Here is a 15,666-nt window from a genome sequence, read left to right as displayed (position 1 = left end):
TCCACAACTGCCTGGAATAGTCTGATCTGTTAGCAATATGCAAGGATCACAAAGAACACACAGACAAGGGAAAAGACAGACATATAGCACCAAGTACAGTCAGGTCGAGTCAGTACAAATGGCAACTCAGGTAGCATTACACCACAACTGGTTGCCAAGGGACAGCCCAGGACTCAACTCCGAGAAGCGCGGATCCTGGTCCTTCCGGCAATATTTGCCCATCCAGTCAGCATTTCTGCTACACTGGCGAGACAGCCGTGGATGTAGCAAACACCGTTACAGTTATGGTGACTTCACCCTTCTCTTAATGGCCTTGTTGTCTTCTAGGACAACAGTAGCCCAGGGAGAAGGGGAAACCTATGTCTGTGACCCTTAATGTGTCAGAGCTCAGAAATAATGTCCCTAACGGTTAGGGGCACCACTGAGCATAGGACTGCCCATTCACACTTGTATACTTTTTCTTGCCACTAGATTTTGTAGTGATATTTTCTTTGTATTTTAACAAACAAAGCTTCCTTGAAGATCAGACTGCAGTGCTAAGTCACTAGAGGCCAAGCAATGGTAGCACACCCCTTTAATCCCAGGACTCTGGAGACAGACACAGAGGGATCTCTGTTAGTTCAAGGTTACCCTGGGCTACATGAGATTATCTGTCTAAAAGAGAAACAGAGGTGACATTAAGGCAATCCCAGCACTAGGGAGGTGACTGGTGGAGACAGGAGTGATATGGCTGGGCAAAGATGGGAATATAAGGCAGGAGGTGACAGGAACTCAGTGCGGTCTGAAGCAGTCTGAGGTCAGTCCGAGGACAGGATCCTCCTTTTGGTCTGAGCAATGACAGAGGTAAGAACTCTCTAGTGGCTGCTCTGCTTCTCTGATCTTCAGCATTAACTCCATGTCTGACTCTGAGCTTTTATTATTAATACCAATTAGAATGCATGCTTCACCTTAACTATCCCGGTGTCATTCAGCTGATTTCTATAGCGGATGTAGCTGAACTTCATGCCATTCGACCCGCATCCTTCCACCCCCTGCCCCACGCTGCCCCCCAACTATCATCCTATTCTCTGGTCCTGTGAGTTCCATGCTTTTAGATTTCTAAGTGAGATCATGTAGCGTTTGCCATTTTGTGCCTGTCACATAACATCGTCCATTTGTCCATTTGTTGTTGCAGATGACAACGTTCATCTTTTTTTAAAGTCTAAATAGTATTATTTTGTGTGTGTAAAACACATTTAACTTGTAGGTGTACCTGATGGTGGCATTAGTTGTCTCTGCGACCTGGCTCTTGGGAATACTACTATAGTGACAGGGACTGCAGCATCTCTGAAGAACTGGTTACACTTTCTTTGTCTTTATAGCCAGAAGCAGAATTGCTGGACCATGTGGCGAGCCTATTTTTAATCTTTCGGGAGAATTACCTACGGTTTTCTGTAACAATCGTATTATTATACTCTGCTTAGGAACGCGAATTGTTTTCTTTTTCTTCATCCTCACTGATGCTTCCTGTCTTTTACCTTTCTGGGTATTAAGCACTGAAGCAGACGTGAGCTCTTGCTGCCCTGTGCTCCTCATGTTTATTTCCCTAAACATCAGTGATGCACAATGTATTTATTTTAATGATTTATTTTTTATGTGCCTGCATATATGTAGATGTATGTATGTATGTAGCTCCCTCAGAGGCCAGAATAGGGTGTCATGTCCCCTGGGACTGAGCCATCCTGTGAGTGCTGAGAGCAAAACACAGGTTCTCTGCAACAGTAGCTCGTTTGTTTTTCAACTGCAAAGTCATATTTCCGGTTTGGAAATGGATTAATTCATTCATCCATCCCCTCGTTATATGTCTTCTTTCTTGATGGTTTGTTTTGAGAAAGTTTCCCTATGAAAACTAGAGCGGCCGTTGGTTTCTTTTTATTGAGTTGAGTGCCTTGTATATTTTGGGTAATAATTCCTTGTGGAAATTATAGTTTACAAATGTTCTTCACCATTTTCTAGTTTGGTTTTTGATTATTTTGAGTGTTGGTTGTTGTTGTTTTGAGACAGGGCTTCTCTGTCTCCCTCACTATCTGGAATTCACTCTGTAGACCAGGCTGGCTTTGAACTCACAGAGCCAGCCTCTGTCTCCTGAGTGCTGGGATTAAAGGTGTGGGCCACTAGCATCCAACCTTGTGTGTTTTCTTAACTGTGCAGAAATGATTTAGTTTGATGCAAATATCTCTGTCTACTTTTGTTTTTCTTGCCTCAGCTTTTTATATCTTGTCAGAACGTTACCAGATCAATTTCATTCTTCTCCATGTGGATGTTCATCACTGATCATTTGTTGAAAGGCATTGATTTACCAGTAGCATCATCTAAAATAAGTATGTGGGCATTCCATGGGATCCAATGTCTGTTTTTAATACCGGTACAGTGTTGTTTTGGTATGCAGTGCATTTCATCTAATTACTTCTAATACCGTGTAAAATATATTAATGTTTAATGTTCAGTGTTTCCAACTTTGCTCAAACCAGTTTGCTAATTTTAAAGATACATATTAATTTTAAGATTACTTTTTGCTATTTCTTTGAAAATACCATTGTGGTTTTGATTGAACTTTGAAAAATCTTAATGTAATTTTGATAGAGGTAACATTGAAGGTGTGGATTTCTTTGGGTAGTTTGGACACTTAAATAATATTAATTTTTCTAGTCCATGATAATACATATATATTTTAAAATTTGCATTGAATTTATCATGTATGTGCACACATATGCACATAATATGTGTGTATGTATGAATTACATATGCATGGATTATTTGTGTAAATTACCTTAACCATTTTATTTTATACCTTCTATTTTTCTTGCTCGTTTGATGCTTTTTTTTTCTTTTTTAAATCTTATTTTGTTTTACTTCCTTTTCCCTTTAGTCAGGAAGTGATGGACCTCTCCCTTAGAATTTACAGTGAATGACAAATATCTAACATTTCAGATTCGGATGACTTTATAATCTAAGGGCTTTGATATTGACCATCTTCCTCTTATGGTGCAGGAGAATTATCTGTATTCTGTCAATCATGTATTTTAATAAAACGCTGATTGGCCAGGCAGGAAGTATAGGCGGGAAAACTAGATAGGAAGTAGAGGTGGAGCAAAGAGAACAGGAATATTCTGGGAAGCAGGAAGCTCCCTCCGCCATTCCTGCCCAGATCACCGAAGAAGCAATATGTAAGCTGTTACGCTGAGAAAGGTACTGAGCCATGTGGCTAACATAGATAATGATAATGGATTAATATAAGTTACAAGTACTAATAAGAAGCCTGACCTAATGGGCCAATCAGTTTATAACCTAATGTAGACTCTGTGATTTTCTTTGGGACTTGCCGGCTATGGGGTACCGGGTGAGACAGATACCCCAACAAGCCGGCCGTCATGCTACACTCTCAACTTAGTCTAATTATGGAAACGGAGTTCTTCTGATTTCCTTATCTTAAAGCATGAATATTATTAATTATACTGATTGCTCAGAGAGACAGTGATGGCATGTCTGCATGGTCACTAATTTCATTATTCATTCATTCATTTTGTTTCTCACACTGTTTTTTCATAGGACTTTCTTCTTAATCCTGAAGGTCGGTTATTTATTTATTTATTCATCTATTTGTTTCTTTGTTTGTTTTGGAAGTTTCTTTAGTCAATGACTTCTTGAAGACTGTGGTAGTTGGAAGAAAATGACCCCATAGGCCCATAGGGAATGGCACTATTAGGAGGTGTGGTCTTTGTTGGAGTAGCTGTGCCCTTGTTGGAGGAAGTATGCTCAAACCAGACCCAGTGACTCTCTTTTTCTACTGTCTGCTCATCTGAATACAGAACTCTCAGCTCCTCTCCAGCACTGTGTTGGCCTGCCCACCGCCATGCTTCCTCCTATGATGACAATGGACTAAACCTCTGAACTGTAAGCCAGCCCCATTTAAATGTGTTCCTTTGTAAGAGTCACCATGGTCATAGTGTCTTTTCACAGCAACAGAAACCTTAACTAACACATGGATAAAGCCTCTGTTTCCTTTTTGTTATTCTTGCTTATATGAAAAATAGTTTTATTTGTTCTCCTTCTTAAAAGCAATTTTATTGTTGATCTATAATTCCCATCTGATGGTTATTTTCTCTCAGTACTTCTCAGGCCATTCTTTCCTTTCTGGTTATGTTTACTCTGTTCTTTTGTATGTAGTGCTTCTTATAACACCTATTTTCATTAGAATTATTCAGTTCTACATTTTCAAAAAAATCTTGTTTAATATACACTATGTTGCGATGAATACAGACAGGTACTCAGCTCACTTTCTCCATTTTAAATAGTTAAGGATCCTCTACCCAGGGAATGGTCCAGTCCAAAATTAAGATAAGTCTTCCATCAATTAATGTAATCAAAACAATCCTCATAGGCATGCCCAGGGTCCCATCTCCCTTGTGATTCTAGATCCTGTCAAGTTTAGAATAAACTCTGACCATCACAGAGACCAAGTCTGATTTGTCATTTCAGCTCTCTATTTTAAGTGGCCATTTTCCTTTTGTAAAATTTTGGCTCATGTGTACATTATTATAGACCCTGGTCCTTGGGAATTTGAGGATGCATTCTGCTAGAAAAGGTTTGCATTCACAAATGAAACCTTGTGTCTGTCTTTATAGGCCTGAATTCATCAGGAGCCTCCTCCCATCTCTCCATGCTGTCTTGGAGTCATATATAATTAGTCTCCCAATACAGAATTCAGCTAGTCACATATTTACTTGCATGTCCCAGAGCAACCAAGGTAGGAAAGTTTTTGTTGACCCTTGCATGCTGTTTGACTTTACGCTTGAGCTTCACCTAGGTCTTATCTGAGTACAAGGGGAGCAATGGGGGAACCTTCTTTTTCCCACTCCCCAAATAGATTAAAATTGTCATTGTTACAACTCTTGCTGTCTCGCAAGCCTGCCATACTACTGGATGGATGTTCTCTTTACTGAGTCTTTTCACCAATCTCCCATTGGCTTTCACCACCTGTCTTCTCACCACAAGTAAGAGCAACCCTACTCGGCAAAGTGGCTGCTTCTAATCCTTGTGTTTTTCTTTCAGACTATTGTTGTTGTTGTTGTGCTTGTAGATGGCGGTGAGATGGGTGTTGCAATGTAGTTCTGGCTGACATGACATTCGCTGTGCAGGCCAGGTTGGCTTCTAACCTCAGCAACTTCCTTTCTCTGTCCTTTGAGGACTAGGGCCATCAAAGGCCTTTGCCATCACACCAGTCTCCGTGCTGTGGTTCAAGCCATGGTTCCTTCTAAAATCCCTTGGATTGCACCTTCAGTTTCTGCCCTACTGTGTTGCTTCGCTTCTTTGCACCTGCATCCATGCTTTGTGTGTCTGTTGAGGTTGCACGTGCCTTCCAACGTAGATTCTGTGGTTTTCTATCAATTGTTCTTTGTGTTTCAGGAGAAGTTTAGAAAGGACAAAGAAGCGAAAAGTGGATTATTTTTCTATCTTCAAACCCATATTTTAGTCTAGAACCCTCAAAATTGCTTATAGAGCCTGAAACCTTGCAACCCCTAAGTAGTTTGCATCTCAAGGAGTAGCCTCTTCAGCTCTGGCCAGTGTATCGAGAGAGGAGTGGCTGTGCAAATAAAAGGGGATCTTTGCTTTAGATGAGTTTGTAGACATTTGAACCTGTGCCCTATGCACAGATACCTCTGTCCTGTTAGAGTTTTCATTGCTGTGATGAAATGCCAGGATCAAAGCAACTTGGGGAAGAAAGGGTTTACTTGGCTTACACTTCTAAATTATTGTTCATCACTGAAGAACAGGGCAAGCAGTCAGGACTGGAACTCAGATAGGACAGGAACCTGGAGGCAGAAGCTGATGCAGAGACCAAGGAGGGATGCTACTTACTTGCTTGGTCCTCATAGCTTGCTTAGCCTGCTGTCTTACAGAACCCAGGATCACCAGCCCTGAGATGGCACCATCTACCATGGGCTGGGCTTTCCCCCATCAATCACTAATTAAGAAAATGCCTTATAGCTGGATTTTATGGAGTTATTTTCTCATCTTCTTTGATGACTTTAGCTTGTGGCAAGATAATATAAAACCATCCAGGACAACCTCTAACTGTCCCTTGGAGACTGCCGTCAGAAGGGAACCAGAACAAATGTCTCCTTGCAAACTATTCTAAAGTTACTGTATTATTAATCTCTGTCATTGCTTCCTTTCTTATCCCTAAAGAGACAATGAGAGTGAACACGTTTACATTCATTCTGAATGTTTTCTTATTTTTTGGGTCACAATCTCATCGGAATTTTTACATCACTTCAATCTTCTTTCATACTTGAATTTCGTTACTCAGTACTTCCCACCAGTGAAAAAGCTTGGCTCCTCACTTTTCTTTTATTTGAATGTCACAAAGGGTGTTGACTTTCTGAAGATATATACATGGTCTTTGGGACACTTGAAAGAGAGAAATGCTCTTGCTTTCCCTTATATATGAATTCTATTACTAAACATTCAACTTTAGAAAGTGTGCTTGCTTTTAGCTTCTTGCATCAGCAGCTTAGAAACAGGAGAAATGAAATAAGCATTAGTTGACATTTCTCTACGTATAGAAAATGTAGCCTTTCTCACCAGCGGAGTTATTTTAATGCATGTGACTGTAAGTTCTTAAATTTTGGAGGGTAATTCCCAGGTTTTTTTTTTTTTGAGGTAGAATGCAAAGTATTATAAGTCAAATATTTCAAAACAGTGCTTAAAAAATCTTCATCTAATTCAAAACCACAAAAAATGTCATCTATTATTTTTTTTAATTATTTGCTTATGTGGGGGGAGTTGTGCAAATGAATGTGATGCCTGAGGAGATCAGGAGAGAGTGTCAGATCTCTAGTGCTGGAGGTACAGGAGAGCGTGACCTACCTGATCTCAGGAGGAGTGGTTTGTTGGAAGGAGGGCACCACTTATTGGTTCCCAGCTGCCTGACTAGCTTAAACTCGAAATAATCTCACAGAAACTGTATTAATTAAATCTCTGCTTGGCCCATTAGCTCTAGCCTCTTATTGGCTAACTCTTACATATTAATCTAACCCATTTCTATTAATCTGTGTGCTGTCACATGGCTGTCTCTTACTGGCTAAAGTTCTGGCATGTCTGACTCTGGCAGCAGCTCCATGTCGTCCCTCTGACTCCGCCCTCTTTCTCCCAGCATACAGCCTAACTTTTCCCACCTAGTTCCATTCTGCCCTTGCCATAGGCTCAAAGCAGTTCTTTATTCATTAACCAATAGAAGCAATACATAGAAGGACCTCCCGTACCAGTGGTATGCACTCTTTAAACCACTGAGCTTTTTCTGCATGCCCAAATAATTTTATTTTATTTTTATTTTTATTTTTATTTCCAAGACAAGGTTTATCTGTTAACTTTGGAGTCTAGCCTGGAACTAGCTCTTGTAGACCAGGCAGGCCTTGAACTCACAGAGATCCACCTGACTCTGCCTCCTGAATGCTGGTATTAAAAGTATGCGCCACCACCGCCCAGCTATACTTTTATTTTTAACAACTGGCTTGGAGGAATATATATATTGCTGAAATGTACCAGTGTTTCCCATTCTTCTTCATTTTCTGGAGCTTATAAAAGCTTTATTTTCTAATCAAAGTGATTGAAGTCCCAATATAACACATTATCTATTGTCATGCCAGTCATGAGAAGTGATTGGTGTTATCTACCTCTGAGTGGATAGGATAGTGTCATTGCAGTATTAATTCTAATTAGGTTGTGAATTGTAAGAGGAGTTAATTCTCATTAGGTTGTGATACGTGATATTATACATATATATATATATATATTATTGATGTGGATTGTTCTTCTATGTATGTGTTGCTTTTATTGGTTGATGAACAAAGCTGTTTTAGCCAATGGCTTGGTGGTAAAGACAGGTGGGGAATCTGAACAGAGATATATAGGGAGAGTAAGCAGAGTCAGAGAGGCACTATGTAGCTGCTGAAGGAGAAAGATGTCACTGCTGGAACCTTTCCCATAAGCCACAGCCTTGTGATGATACACAGATGAATAGAAATGGGTTAATTTAAGATATAAGAGCTAGGTTGGAGTACACCTAAGCTATTGGTCAAACAGTTGTAATTCATAGAATTTCTGTGTGATTATTCAGGTAGGGTAGCCAGGATCATATGAGCAGTCTTCACCTAAATATGGTGTCCAACTTGGGATGGGATAATAGGTAGATTAGTATGAGCTTACTCATACTACTACTAGTAATAATAATAATGATAATGAGTAATAGAGTGAATAGTTATGGGCTATTATTTATAGACAATTTACATTGGTATAGATTCTTGTATATTGATACAAATTCAAATTGTATTTGTTATAGTGAATATGCCTCTATTTCTGTTTACAATATTTGTGCACCTGTGCAAAGTTATTTTGTCATATTGTGTGCATGCATGTTTTCCCTCTGCTGAAGATATTTTGCATATTGATGCACATTTACAATATATTTATCACATTGCACTATTCGTTTCTACCTCTGATCAAGATACTTATATATTGTTTACATTTTGAGGTCATTGTCCTCATTTGCTGCACATTTGTTTAAAGATTGTTTAATTTTTTAAATATGAAGTCTGAGTCTTTAAGCTATATAGATATTAACAATTACAGGTCAGTAGTCATCCTTGTTTGTCATACTTATAGCCAGACTAATCAGGTTCTTTAGATGCATATAGATTGTATTCCATATAGAGTTAATCTTCAAACATTTCAAAGAACTGTAATTATGACTTTTAAATAACTTAGGATTCTCTTGACATGAGACACGTTGCTCCTGACAGCACTGATCTATTCCCAAGAGAATATTGGACACCGAAGACATTCCCCTTGGATCTTGTTTTCTTCTTGACAAAACTGGCCTTTGGACAAGAACTGCCCCACATCGACTACTAACAAAATACACAGTGTCCAGACTGGACAAGCAAGATACAAGCAAAAAGACTGCCAATCCTTGTCAAGACAGGGTAAGATGGTTTTTCAGATTTTCCTGCCTCTGAAAATGGTCTGTCAGTTACTTTAGGTCTTGGCTAAAGTTGGCTGCCCCAACGTTGCTATTGAGACTTTGGGTGATTGCCCAGGTAACCGATTGTTTCTGCGTTTTTTACACCTTTTGTTTGATTGCACTTCCTGTTTACTCAAGTAATATTATTTCCCTTCTCAGGTCTTTGATGGGGTTGAAGACTAGATAGTCATAGTTACTTTCCTCTCATGACTTAGCCAAGCCATTTTTAATATAAGACTTAGACTCCTTAGGATAGGATAATTATTGAAACATTTAACATATGTTTTTTGTTTGATGTTGTTCATGCTGGTTATAATTCTAACTTTTATGCATGTTTTTGCCTTTTCTTCTCCCTGGTCAATACTTGATATTTGTTCTTATTGTATATAATTTTGTATTAGGCTTAGAATTCTCTTATTTAGACAGAAAGGGGAGGTGCTGTAGGGACTCCTTCAGCCAATAGCCCTACAGATATCAGCCCACTTTGGGCGTGGTCTCGTGTACTATAAATGCATGGGCCTCTTGGTTGCTGGATTTGGTTCCAGTTCGCGGCAGATCGCTACTATTTCTGTGAGTTTATCTACAAATAAATAAACCTTCGTTATACTCTATTCTGGGCTATTGTATTGAAACTCTTTTGAAAATATGTAAATAATATACATATTACATTATGTATATATACATTATAATGCATATATTAACATTCTTTATTTGCATATTAGCATAAATCTTAAAGAAAGAGAATTCAATATTGTAAAATATTTCATAATTTGAACTAATGTTTAAAATCCAGAGTCAAATAAAGACAAAAGTGAAATCAGGGTCTTAAGCACAATCAATTGCAGAAGTAGATAGTAAAAATATTGCTTCTCAAAAAACCTGTAGCATCCAGAATTGAAAAGGACATTTTGTATGCAGTTTGTTGAATTCTAATCATGAGTCTATGAAAGCATTTTCATTGTCTACAGTGAAATTATGTTAAGTATAATTTCTGATAAAGAAAAATACATTCACCAAAAAAGAAAAAAAAGAAAGACAAGAAAAAAATATAGCATTCTTCAGGAAGCATGCCCATGTGGAATACATGTTTTGTACCAAATAACCATTCATCCAGAGTCTCTGGTATTGAGGAAACATCTCTGAGCTGCTGGATGGAACTATGTTGAATATGTTCTGAAACTCAATCTAATAAAATCCCAACACTTGATCTCGTTAATAGGAAGGTATTTAGAGGCCCTACAATGTTCATAAAATATGTCCATCTTAATAATTATGAATGCTGAATATTGCCAAGGATTCTCTGGCATTATCAGTGTGGTGGGAAATTCTTCCAATTGGACTTTTAACCAGCAAGAAGAAATAATCATGACTCGAAATTTAAAATAAACAGTACTGGGAAAGTACCTTGCCCCTAATCAGGTCCAAAGGAAACTCCATTTCCCCAAATTCTGGCAGTTAGACAAAAGCCTCAGCTGTGAAGCTGGTTTCTCTCTGCCAAGGGAGTTATTTTCTTTATCACTGGCAGAAGAGACAAATGGCTATGTGTGGTTCCTGTTTGCACAAGGAGCTGACCTCCAAGCTTCCAGAGTGTCGCAAGTACCCAGCTCTTCCCACCTCCTTCCCTTCCCTAAACTTCTCCAGCTCTGGGCTTCCCTCCACCCACTCCTCTCCCCACTCTCCACTCCCCTTCTGCCTCTTCTTCCCTGGCCAGGTCCAGTCTGCTCGCCACTTTCAGGTTCAGTCTGCTGCTTCCTCTGTCTGCTCTGGGCTTTTCCAGATGCCTCTGACTGCTTTCTCCCTGGTGTCTACAATAAAAACCTTCCCTTAGCCATACCATGGAGCAGTCATGTTGTCAGTTTATACCTCTTCTTCCCCCCCAAAAAAGCCATAAGAATTCAGGGCTATTTAGAATTTAACACAGATTGAAAGGGAGCATGAATACTGGTCCTGTAACTGTTGGAATAGATGTTGCAGGCAAACATTATAACGGGCAGGATGGCTCTCCAGAGGCATGCATCTAGCCATGGGCCCTCCCACGTTCCCGCAGCTATCTGTTGATGCATTTGCCGCAGGAATATGGATCCTCTCAGTGCTGTGTCCATCAGAACAGGGTCTGTGGATTATTTATTCTTGGTGTCTGTCTCTGGGGAACAAAAGAAGAAAACAAATGAGTCAGAAAATAATCCGTTCTCTGAGCTCAGATTCTCTGTGAAACTTCATTGGCTGATGGAAGAGTGGAAAGAAGAGACTCGGAGATGGGGTGGGATGGCCTCAGTGGGGGTTGTTGCCTTGCGTTTCGCTCTCAGAATCTCTTACTTCTGAATGGGATCCTATCCCAACATCAGCATTCGTTATTTCTTTATCTATTGATTTACCCATTTGTTTACTCACTATTTTCTCCGGGTTGAACCCATTGATTTGCATGGCCTATGCAAGTCTCCTGTGCTAATCCGCTGATTGTTCTCAGTGTCTGTTTTGCCTCAGACAATTAAACATTTCCAGCAAGGCTTGCCCTCCATTAGTCACGTGCAAATGGCCTGCTTTTCCTCTTGCCACAGGGAGAGGAGAGATTGAGAGGAGAGATCCTTTCAAAGTTCCCTGCTAGGGTGTGGTTAAGCAGTATCAGCTTTACTCTTCAGCATCCTCCATTCCCCAAGAGCCAGGATGGGGTCAGGCTGCAGGCTTCTCTCTGCATTCACACAGGGCAACAAGTTTCAAATGTTTCGAGGCTGTTTGGAAGCTGTTTGGAGGCTCCAGCAATGGAGCACACATCATAGAGCGACGGTGCCTGAGAAAGCGGGAGCCAGAGAGACTTGGCGCCCTTGATGCACTCTCCATTGTTAGGAAGGTAAGTGGTAGTTGGTGTAACTTGTCATGTAAATATTTTTATTTATTAACAAATGTTTCTATGTTAGTTAGCTTTTTGTCCTTTGATGAAATATTTATTTATTTTGATTCATAGTTTTCTAAGTCTCGGTTCATGACTCCATTGTTTTTAGGTTGTCCTGGAAGAAGTGTATGATATAGAAAAGCTGTTTGACTTCATGGCACTCAGAGAACCAAAGAGAAAGTGTCTAGGAACAAGAGTCACCATTCATAAACATGTCTTCCAACTGCGCCACACCTACTAATAGTCCTTTGGTAATAGTTAATCAACGCCAGCACCCGCATGAAGCAGCCACCTCAACCGCATTGCCAGGTGGGGACCAAGTCCTCAACATATTGGTCTTTTGGGGGTATTTTCTGTCCAACTATAACAATGTCTTTAATCTTTTGTGTAAAGTCATTTTCCCACCTGGGAAAATGCTAATGTGTACTTTAGACATGGCTGCAAAGAGTGAAATTGGGCTCTCGAGGGGAAATCCAAACTACTGTGCTCACTGCAGTACTCCATGCCACAGCCAAGATAGGGAAGCAAACTAACTGAACACACGGAACGCAGAGATGGTGGTTTATGCACACAGTGGAATATAAGACAGCATCACAAAAGAAAGTTGGCCATACTGTAGGGCAGGTCCCACTCTCAAGAGCAGTTGGAAACATAAACTAGACTTGATGTGAAAAAAAAACAAAAAAAGAGGAGGAGGAGGAAGTGGGGGGATAGGGAAAGGAGGGGGGAGGAAGCAGAGTGGGAGGAGGCAATGCCTTGAAGTTTGGAGGGTAAGAAGGTGAGAGTGACGAGGGAGGTGTGGGAAGAGTTAAGGGAGAGGGCAAATAGAACCAAAATATGAAAATCTCGAAGAATTTCTATTTTTTAAGGTATCACCACAAAAATTATAAGAATGTGTGGTGATAACTTATTATAGATGAATATAATTAAAATGTTATAATCTTGTTTTAATATTTTAAAAAGGTACAGAAAAGTATAACACATTATATAAACATTATACTCAGCCAAATAAAACCATCAATTAATTAAAAACAAGCTGCTCAGTGCCTTTTGGGCCATTTGAAACCTTTATATTTTCTTTTTCGTGTTTACGCTCCTCTGCTGCCCCTGCCCTAAGATTCTCTTTCTCCCTCAACTCATTATGAATGCTGAAGAATCAAAAACAAATTAATCTGACTTTTTTCAAGACGTATTTCTTTTTATTTACCTGTATATTTCTGTTTGTATCTGTCCCCAACTGTGTGTGTGTGCACAACGCGCATATGCATGTGCGTGTGTGTGTGTGTGTGTGTGTGTTTGTATGTGTGTATGTGCACCATGTGTCTGCTGTTACCTGCAGAAGTCAGAAGAAGGCATGGATCTCTTGGAGCTGGAGTTACAAGTGAGCTGCTTGGCATAGCTGCCCAGAGCTTGGGACATCTGGAAGAGCAACATGTTCTTTTAACTACTGAGGCATCTTTCCAGTCCCTCTGCCAGTTTCAGCACCATTAGTTCTCTAGAATTTTAAAACCTCTTCATGAAAAACATAATTGGGCAATCTTAGGTACAACCATCTTGTTACAAGTAGGGAATGTTATTTTCAGTATAATGCTACAGGTTCAACAGGATGGAAGTCCCCACTTGATCATCTAAACATCACAGAATAAATATAGAATCTGGAAGCCTTGCTTTTGCTATTTCTGCTGGCTTTCCAGATAACAACCATATCTTGCTGGCTCATGGTGGCGCACGCCTTTAATCCCAGCACTTGGGAAGCAAAGGCAGAGGCAGGAGGATCTCAGTGAGTTTGAGGCCAACCTGATCTACAAAGTGAGTTCCAGGACAGCCAGGACTGTTACACAGAGAAACCCTGTCTCAAAACAAACAGACAGAAAACTTTAAAAAAGGAAAAAAGAATAGAAAACGAAAGCTAAAAGAGCTGTATCTCTGTATTTTGCCCTTCACAGAGTGGACGCGTGTTCCCTGCGTGGCGCTGAGATGGGCGCTGTTACTGGCAGCTGTCAAGCTGGCCCTGCATTCCCCAGTACTCTCTGTTGACTGAGATGGAGATGATAGTCAAAAGTTAGGCAATCTAGATGATAGTCAATACTAGGATTCTATTTTCCCTCTAATTGAAGCTTTTTTCTTGAAACCACTTTGTTTCTCCTTAATTTGGCTCTTTTGGAAAACCACTGATGGATAAGACTTTCACGATAGCTTCCTCAGTCAGCATGAGCATCCTTATTGGGGTGTTCTGGTTCACAGTGGCCACAGGACCACACTGTATGATGGAGAGATGTTTATCTAAGTACTGGGGCCGGTGCTATTGAATTTGACTTCCTCCTACAAAACTCTCTAGACCAGTGGTTCTCAACCTGTGGGTAGCACCACCCCACAGGGGTCGCATATCAGACATCCCATATATCAGATATTTACATTGCATTTCATAATAGTAACAAAATCGCAGTCATGAATTAACAATGAAAATAATTTTATGGTGTGGAGGGAAGGTAACCACAACATAAGAAACTGTATTCAAAGGTCGAATTAAGAAGGCTGAGAGCCACTGCTCTAGACTCTCGAGGCTCCCAGTTTCCTGGGAGACCAAACCCTTTCATCAATCACAAGCAATCTGAAATTGACTGAAAGCAAGTGCTGCAGGCAAAATTATTTGAGCATATGATGGCTTGGATCTGGAATGCTGCGATGATTAACTCAGTTGTCAACTCGATTGGATCAAGGAAGAACTCAGAAGCAGGTCTCTTAGAAGTCTGTGGGGGTGTTTCCAGAAAGGATTGACTGAATGAGAAGACACTCCCCTGGAGTGGGTGGCACTGCAGGAGGCCCTGCTGTAAAGAGATTCCAAAGAAAAGCAGGCTGCTTTTCCTGCCTGCCTTTGCCTCTTGCTGGTGACTGCATCCCTGCTGGCTGTTCTGTTGTTGCTGCTATCTTTTTTATGCTGATATTTGAGTCCCACTTCTTTTGTCCTCCAGTATCCACTGAAGGCAAGCGGCTCTCCCAGATTTCTTAGGCCTTCAGCGTCAGACTGGAACTACTGAGGCATCTGGCCTCATGGACCAAGCAGCTCACTGGTTCACAGCCTTACCACTGACTACTCAGTTCCTGTTATGTATAATGGATAATAATAGTGGATTCTGTTTGTAATAATCTACCCATTCTGTTGGCTCTGTTCCTATGGAGAACTCCAAGTAATACAGATGTCCCCCAAAGCCTGAGGTCTTGAGGCTGGTGGTATTGTTGAGGAGTGGCTGAATAATAATGGTCCTTGCTGAACCAACCACAGCAAGGACCATTCTATTGATGTTCTGTAGCTGATGTGCCAGCTAGACCAGGTGGGCTGGGATGATGCACTTGAAGAATTTACCTCGCCCCATCCACCTGCTGTTACCCAGCTGAGGTTAGGAGCTCTGCCTCGTCCACGTCTTCCCTCCATGATGCTCTATATTAAATACATTTCCTGTTACTGCGACCCAATAACAGAGGAGGACCAGTTTGAGAGAGGAAGGTGTTGTTTTGATTTGAGGGTATAGTCTGTCACCATCAGAAAGGCATGGCAGTGGGAGTGGCTTGCAGGTGTGGCAGCAGGCACATGAGGCTGCTGGCTCACATCTCAGTGGACCAGGAAACTGAAAGGAGAGGATGATGGAGCCCAGAAGGTTTTCTTTTTTCCCATTTTTATTCAGTTCAGGTCCCCGGATCATGGGACTGTAGGTCT

At 40.6% G+C, this 15,666-nt stretch overlaps 1 long non-coding RNA gene across 3 annotated transcripts; it reads left to right on the top strand.

The window, feature by feature from the left end:
- The first annotated feature begins 297 nt into the window (after window positions 1-297).
- Window positions 298-12,188, top strand: LOC125389932 (uncharacterized). Of its 3 annotated transcripts, none has more exons than XR_007228572.3 (5): window positions 298-3,933; window positions 4,665-4,786; window positions 8,841-9,023; window positions 11,765-11,909; window positions 12,061-12,188. It is a non-coding gene; the product is annotated as an uncharacterized LOC125389932 (long non-coding RNA). The 3 variants fall into 3 exon arrangements; XR_014999653.2 differs by having other exon boundaries at window positions 8,806-9,023; XR_007228574.3 differs by lacking the exon at window positions 4,665-4,786 and having other exon boundaries at window positions 8,806-9,023.
- Window positions 12,189-15,666: the final 3,478 nt, after the last annotated feature.

Source organism: Myodes glareolus, chromosome 26, assembly GCF_982192425.1.
Source record: "Myodes glareolus chromosome 26, mMyoGla1.1, whole genome shotgun sequence".
Taxonomy (NCBI): domain Eukaryota; kingdom Metazoa; phylum Chordata; class Mammalia; order Rodentia; family Cricetidae; genus Myodes; species Myodes glareolus.
Note: the sequence above shows the minus strand (reverse complement) of the source record. Positions and strands in the feature narration are given on the sequence as shown.